Genomic DNA, 8625 nt, shown 5'->3' on the forward strand with positions numbered 1-8625 from the left:
TTCAAAAATATACTGTAGCGATTTGTTGATACCTACTTAAGTATGTATCAGCCTATACATACTCATGTGCACTGGTCTAGCCTATTTCAAGTCCAATCATTCCAAACATAACCCTCCAATTTGTTGCAATTCTATCTAGTCATTTGTCTCAATTTTATAGCAAAAGGACAGAAACCCTAGTGCATTCATATAGACCAAAGATGCTAGGATGGCTCAGTCTAATGGGCTAAAAGTACATATTTTGTCCAAATTCCACAAAATTTTATGCCAGTGTCTATTGTTTGTTTTCATATCTTATTCAAGCTTCCATATTGTATTTAGTTGCATTGAGTAGCATCAGCTGCATGCAAGGAGTTCTGATAAATTCTTTTTTCATTTTTATTCTGTTACAAATATTTTCTAATTTTCCTTGTTATGGCATCTTAGATACACCCATCATCTGCCAGTGGACATTTAATTTCCAAATACATGTGTTTAAAGTATCTTTGACATTAATTTCTCATTTTGGTATATATTTCTCATTTAACTGCTTTCTTCTCTGCAGTCACTCTCTGTGTTTTTTCAGTCTTTTAACTTTATTGAGACTTTCAATGGCTGAGTCAAAGATCTCTCTTGGTAAATGTCACCTTGCACTTGAAAATATGTGGCTTCTTTTCAAATATCTTTTGACATTAATTTCTAACATAATTGCACAATAATAATAGAACAGACTTTGTATGACTTCAATACCTTTAGACCATGAAATTTTTGCACCCAACTTTATGTCCCTGTACGTTCCAGTGTCTCCTGGTTTATAGTCTTTGGGAACTTGAATAGAGTTTGTATCCTGCTGTTGTATGCACGCACGCTAAGTCACTTCAGTCACGTCCAACTCTTTGCACCCCTATGGACTGTAGTCCAGCAGGCTCCTCTGTCCATGGGATTCTCCAGGCAAGGATATTGGAGTGGGTTGCCATGCCCTCCTCCAGGGGATCTTCCTGACCCAAGGATCAAACTCCTACATTGGTAGACAGATTCTTTACCACCAGCACCACCTGGGAAGCCTGAAAATTTATCTGTCTGGGTGCATCAGGTCTTAGATACAACATGTGGGGTCTTTAGTTGCAGCAAGGACTTTTAATTGTGGCATGTGGGATCTAGTTCCCTGATCAAGGATTGAACCCAGGCACCCTGCATTGAAAGCAAGGAGTCTTACCACTGGACCTATAAATCTTAATTATGTTGAATTGGTTCATAGTGCTTTTCAGGTCTATTGTATCCTTCTACTTTTCTGTCCATGCATTCTGTTAAATTTTGAGAGTTTGATATTGAAACTCCAACTAATTATCTACTTAAAAAATAATTTTAATATACAGTAGAATTGTGTGTAACTTTGTTCTGTATTTTCCAAGTCTCCTGTAAATGTGTTACCATACTTTCATAATTTAAAACGTTTAAAAAACACATTACCAAAAAAAAAAGCAATTGAAAAGTGGGCAGAAAAAAAAAAGAAAAAGAAAAGTGGGCAGAAGAACTCAATAGACATTTTTCCAAGGACAAAACGCACATTAAAAAAAAAAAAAAAAACGCCATCAGGCATGTAAAAAGATGTTCAACATCACTAATCATGAGGGAAATGCAAATCAAAACCAGAGTGAGAAATCAGCTCATACAAATCAGAATGACCATCATCAAAAAGAACACAAATAACAAATGTTGGTGAGAATGTGCAGAAAAGGGAACTCTTGTGCAAGTAGGTGGGAGTGTAAAATCGGTGCAGCCGCTGTGGAAGACAGTATAAACCTAAAAAACCAAAAATAAGCCATATGACCTAACATTTTTTCTTTTATGAGCCTTCTCTGTTCAGCAGCACAGTCTATGGAGTACATACATTCTTGGTTTTACCGTGAGAATTGTAGGTCTCATCTCAAATTAGTGACTTGCCTTTACACTATACTTATATTTATTTTATTTCCATATAAGGCACTTTAAAAATGACCTTTCTAGTGGTATATTTTAGAAAATTTTGAAAGAGATTTTAATATAATACACTAAAATATTTTTTATTTTTAAAGATACAGTCTTTTTAATAATATCTCATGATGAATTTAACTTGACAGTTGAAGCATGATGTGGTAACTATGTTATACTGTTTAATTCACAGATTTAGGACAATGTTTGATTTTAAAAATATAACTAAGGTGAAAATAAAATTAAGTATAACCGGGTGAGACTGCATAGTTATGAGCAGTAAAGCACTAGGAAACAGTGACTGAAAATATAAACTTCTCTCTCACCAGTGGTCATTCATCACTTTGCTTTCAGAAGCCTAAAAGAAATTGTCTTCATTGTTTCACATCCAGTCTGGTAAAGCTAGGCATTTCTTAGCTTACTCAGTATAACCTTGAATCGCTGAAATAAGTGAATCGAAAGAGCCAAAGGTTTTTTCTTGTCTGAGACAGCCAAAGATGAACATATGGAGGATTTCCTCACAGAAGTCTACCTTGATAGACTATCAGGTACGCCTGAAATCAGTTTCCACGGGCGTTTTATATTCTTGTAGTATGAGTTGCAACCTATGCTCACCGTTGTCTACTGGACATCTCCACTTCCAACACTGGTCCAATACTAACAAATGTCCGTGGATACCGAAATAGAAAGAATGCTGCTTGTTCAGGAAAGTCAGCTGCGGAGATGCCTAACTCCGTGGGGCTGCAACCAAAGCCGCACACTATGTAACCACGGCAGCAACGTGGCAAGTGCCTCAGCACGCCTCCGCTCAGTGCTGCGCCCCGTCCCACGTGCCAGACGAGCCCGGGGACGCATGTGTGGCGCTGGTCCACAAAACCAGCCAGCAGTGCGGGCAACGGCCGATCTCGTACTTTTCTGCCCTGCTTTTCTCCATTCCTGCATCCTTTAGGGTTTAGTTGATTTTTTTGTACTGTAACTTTTTTTCACTTTTTAAATGTTAAAATGTATATATCAAGATTAACCATTTTAACTCATTTCTAAGTGTACAATTCAGTGACATTAAGAACATTCATATGTAACCTTCACCAATGTCAATTCCAGAATTTTTTTGTGATCCCAAATAGAAACTCTAACCATTAAGCAATTGTTCCCCATTCTGCCCTCCCCTAAGCACTGGTAATGCTAGAAAAGTAATGCTCAAAATCCTTCAAGCTAGGCTTCAGCAGTATGTGAACAGGGAACTCCCAGATGTACAGGCTGGATTTAGAAAAGGCAGACGAATCAATGATCAAATTACCAGTTTGATCAACTGAACCATAGAAAAAGCTAGAGAATACCAGAAAAATATCTACTTCTGCCTCACTGACTACACTAAAGCCTTTGACTATGTAGATCACAACAAACTGTGGAAAACTCTTAAAGAGATAGGGATACCAGACCATCTTACCTGCCTCCTAAGAAAGCTGTATGCGGTCAAGAAGCAACAGTTAGAACTGGATATGGAACAATAGACTGGTTTCAAATTGGGAAAGCAGTACGGCAAGGCCGTATATCATCACCCTGCTTCTTTAACTTCTAGGCAGAGTACATCATGCGAAAGGGCGAGCTAGATGAAGCACAAACTGGAATCAAGATTGCCGGGAGAAATATCAATAACCTCAGATACGCACATGACATTATTTTATGGCAGAAAGCAAAGAGGAATTAAAGAGCCTCTTGATGAAGGTGAAAGAGGAGAGTGAAAAAGCTGGCTTAAAACTCAACATTCAAAAAACAAAGATGATGGTTTCTGGTCCCATCACTTCATGGGAAATAGATGGGGAGAAAATGGAAACAGCGATATACTTTATTTTCTTGGGCTCCAAAATCACTGCAGGTGGTGACTGCAGCCATGAAAATAAAAGACTTGCTGCTTGGAAGAAAAGCTATGACAAATGTAGACAGTGTATTAAAAAGCAGAGGCATTGCTTTGCCTACAAAGGTCCATGCAGTCAAAGCTATGGTTTCTCCAATCAGTTCAGTTCAGTCGCTCAGTTGTGTCCAACTCTTTGTGACACCATGGACTGCAGCATGCCAGGCCTCCCTGTCCATCACCTACTCCAAGAGTTTACTCAAACTCATGTCCCTCGAGACAGTGATGCCATCCCACCATCTCACCCTCTGTCATCCCCTTCTCCCACCCTCAATCTTTCCCAGCATCAGGTTCTTTTCCAATGAGTCAGTTCTTCACATCAGGTAGCCAAAGTATTGGAGTTTCAGCTTCAACATCAGTCCTTCAATGAATATTCAGGACTAATTTCCTTTAGGATGAACTGGTTGGATATCCTTGCAGTCCAAGGGACGCTCAGGAGTCTTCTCCAACACCACAGTTAAAAAGCATCAATTCTTCAGTGCTCAGCTTTCTTTATGGTCCACCTCTCACATGCATACATGACCACTGGAAAAAACCATAGCCTTGACTAGACGGACCTTTGTTGACAAAGTAATGTCTCTGCTTTTCAATATGCTGTCTAGGTTAGTCATAACTTTCCTTCCAAGGAGTATGCATCTTTTAATTTCATGGCTGTAGTCACCATCTGTAGCGATTTTGGAGCCCAAAAAAGTAAAGTCAGCCACTGTTTCCACTGCTTCCCCATCTATTTGCCATGAAGTGATGGGACCAGATGCCATGATCTTTGTTTTCTGAATGTTGAGCTTTAAGCCAACTTTTTCCCTCTCCTCTTTCACTTTCCTCAAGAGGCTCTTTAGTTCTTTCCTTTCTGCCGTAAGGGTGGTATCATCTGTGTATCTGAGGTTATTGATATTTCTCCTGGCAATCTTGATTCCAGCTTGTGCTTCATCCAGTCCAGCGTTTCTCATGATGTACTCTGCATATAAGTTAAATAATCAGGGTGACAATATACAGACTTGACGTACTCCTTGCCCTATTTGGAACCAGTCTGTTGTTCCATGTCCAGCTCTAACTTGCTTCCTAACCTGCATACAGATTTCTCAAGAGGCAGGTCAGGTGGTCTGGTATTCTTGAATTTTCCAGTTTGTTATGATCCACACAGTCAGAGGCTTTGGCATAGTCAATAAAGCAGAAGTAGATGTTTTTCTGGAACTCTCTTGCTTTTTCAGTGATATAACAGACATTGGCAATTTGCTCTCATTCCTCTACCTTTCTAAATCCAGTTCAATCATCTGGAAGTTCACAGTTTGTGTACTGTTGAAGCCTGGCTTGGAGAATTTTGAGCATTACTTTGCTAGCATGTGAGATGAGTGCAATTGTGCGGTAGTTTGAACATTCTTTGGCATTGTCTTTCTTTGGGATTAGAATGAAAACTGCCCTTTTCCAGTCCTGTGGCCACTGTTGAGTTTTCCAAATTTGCTGGCATATTGAGTGCAGCATTTTCACAGCATCATCTTTCAGGATTTGAAATATCTCAATGGGAATTCCGTCACCTCCACTAACTTTGTTCGTAGTGATGCTTTCTAAGGCCCACTTGACTTCGCATTCCAGAATGTCTGGCTCTAGGTGAGTGATCACACCATTATCTGGGTCATGAAGATCTTTTTTGTACAGTTCTTGTCTGTATTCTTACCACCTCTTCTTAATATCTTCTGCTTCTGTTGGCCCATACCATTTGTGTCCTTTATTGAGCCCAGCTTTCCATGAAATGTTCCGTTGTATCTCTAATTTTATCGAATAGATCTCAAGAAAATGCCCTTACAGTGTAACAATCAACACAGAGGATGCACAAATACCTTGAGAGATGCTGAGAAGCTTTGTCTTGGGTTTGACTGTTGGAGTCAAGTAGCTAGCAGTTGCAACAATCAGAGACTTCTTAAAGCCACTGCTGCAGTCTTGCTTGCTAAAGAGGTTCCTGTGTACCTTTTTTCAAAATAACTTCCTACACCTCTTATATATCATATGCAGTCCAGGAGCTCAAAGCAGCTGGAGATGTGATGACTATTGCCTTTCACAGCTCCAGGGAAGACAATAGACAAAGGGTATTGGGAAACTGGTGTTTAGATCATATCTCACGATAATGTGTGTGCGCTCAGTCGTGTCCAACTCTTTGGACGCCATGGACTGTAGCCTGCCAGGCTCCTCCATCCACAGATTTTTCCAGGCAAGAATACTGGAGTGGGTTGCCATTCCCTTTTCCACCCCATGATAAAGAAAATCCAAAATGTATAGGGGATTGTGTGGAGCCCTGGAATGGTTCCTGGAATGACAATTTAGTGGATGCCAGCTTACTGGAGAGAGACCCTCTATAAGACACTTATAAGAGACAAATGGGAGATCTGAAAAACAATGATTTTCACAGGGACTCAAAGACCACGTTGAAATTTGTTCATATATCATTTCATTGGCCAGACATGACCATGTGCAGTTGACTTTGCGAGTGTTTGGTTTAAAGCCTTCAGTTCCATGACCAGAACAAAAGTTCCTGATTCTACATTTTCTACCACTTAATGCCCAAATAGGAAGAAGGAGAATCTGTGCTGGAAATTTCTCTGAGGCTGGCAGAGAAAGAAAATGCTCAGATATGCTATCCACAGCTTCTGATGCAGACCAGCTGGCAGAGGCAGAACTTCCGGAGGATGGTCAATGGAAAGTTTTCACGGGAAATGAGTTAGCAACTTTCTTTGTGGGGAGGGCTGAATATTTGGTTGCTGGAGGAAAAATCAATCAAGAAATTCTGATGTGAATAATTATGTATTAGCCACCACAGTCTCCTCCAAAATTTTGAATTCAATTGCACTTTTTAAAAACTTTATTTTGAAAAAACATTACCAGATTTTAAATGGATTAGAAGTAGGATAAATGACCTAGAAAATGGGAAAGAAATCATTTTTGAACTTTAAGAGTCTTTTGGTTTTCTGTGTGAAACTTCAGTTTTCAATAAAAATGGGGTGAGTACAGCTGTTGCTGTTGCTGAGATGTTATATTAACTGGAAACCATAACCATAACATTGAGCCAGTAACCCATTAAGGTTTGTGAAAGATAGTCATATTTCCAAAACTTTATATTTCTTGTGTTATGCTCTGACTACCAATAAAAGTATATTTGAAAGTCTTCACAATATTGATTCTCCAAAAGAATATCTACCATATTGCATAATGGGACATTATTTCTCAATATGACAGCAGACAGCCTAATAAGAAATCTGTGCTGCCTGGGAATAAAAATAACCAAATGATTACATTTGTTACCAAACCCGGGTTCGGCCGTTCAATGTTCAAAAGACAGTAATCAAGAAGCAAGTGTCAGCAGACAAGAGAGGTGTTCTAATTAGAAAAGCCAGCAATTGCGGAGAAGATCTGTGGAGTAGACTCATGTCCCAAGACCAAATCCAAAGATTCTACTTGGCCATGACAGCTTTTAAAGGGAAAGGGTAATCTTCCTGAAGGGGAGATAATCTCAGTGATTTGCTGAGGCAGGAGGCTGGGCCCCACAGTACTGTGGGCAGGAGGCTGGGCCCCACGGTGCTGTGGGCAGGAGGCTGGGCCCCACGGTGCTGTGGGCAGGAGGCTGGGCCCCACGGTGCTGTGGGCAGGAGGCTGGGCCCCATGGTGCTGTGGGCAGGCTGCCTGACTCTCCCTTCAGCTCTTGTCCTGCCTACCTGGTCTACCGGCAGGGTTGCTAATGGAGTTTTCGGAGCAGAGAGTTCATCATCCTTTAACTACTTAATTCTTTATTCTCACTTCTCTTTATCTAGGAAAAGAATAAACAGGTTAATTCAGTTCTTTACAGGTTAGAGGGGAACAGAAATGGGCAAAAGAACTGCTTTAACATTTGCTTTTCAAATGTCTTCAGACAAGCAGGACAAAACCAATGGTCTCTGCGCAGAGTCGTGCACATCACCCAACCAGAGTGATGCTGCCTTACTGAAAGAAGTGTTGGAGAAACTCACTGAGGTTCTTCAGTTAATTAATCAAGTAATCAATAGTTGCTCTAAGAAAGAAAGGGACAATTTCACTTGAGCCAATTTCAGGATTATAACCCAGGAGAGAGTCTTTCAGAAAGCTCTGAAAACTATTCTGCCTACTAGAGGTCAAAGAAGAGTTATGTCATTTTTGATACTAAGGATTATATATCAGATGACATGCTCATAGTTTACACAATCCAGATCTGCCTGTACAAGGCCGTAGTGGGTCATCGTTACTCTTTCCAAGATTAAGAAAGAAGGTTCTCACCTAAGGAGGTCTAGTTAATGCAGACACACAGCACACACTAAAGGGGAGAAGATGCCCAGACTGGGAGAAATTTTACTTTTTTTTCTTGTCTTACAACAAAACGTGAATTTTATTTCATCACTCTGATTAAAGCTTTATTGAACCCAGTAAGAATAAACCGGCCTGGCACCCCTTTCAGGTGGGAACCAGTGAGCCGCTGCTTTCACTGGCACAGGGGACAGAGCAACAGAGCTGCCCGGGCCTCGGTCGGCATCCTGTCTCTATCTCATCTGCCTGAGTGTCTCTTTTCATGTTATTTTATTCAGTTTTGGTCAACTAACTAAACAAACTGTGTAAATTTGACATGAAATTATCTGAAGGGAAATTATTTAAACTTTTCATAATCTTGAACAAAAGTCACTACATTTGAGGTATCATAACAGCATGTTGTTCTTCCTTTAATAAAAACACAACAATACAAAAGTGAGTTTACTAATTAAAGTACGATT

The 8625-nt window shown here is 40.0% G+C and overlaps 1 pseudogene; it reads left to right on the plus strand.

Moving 5' to 3' along the window:
- The first annotated feature begins 2673 nt into the window (after positions 1-2673).
- LOC113893063 lies at positions 2674-7587 on the plus strand (annotated as a pseudogene).
- Positions 7588-8625: the final 1038 nt, after the last annotated feature.

Source organism: Bos indicus x Bos taurus, chromosome 5 (genome assembly GCF_003369695.1).
Source record: "Bos indicus x Bos taurus breed Angus x Brahman F1 hybrid chromosome 5, Bos_hybrid_MaternalHap_v2.0, whole genome shotgun sequence".
Lineage (NCBI taxonomy): Eukaryota > Metazoa > Chordata > Mammalia > Artiodactyla > Bovidae > Bos > Bos indicus x Bos taurus.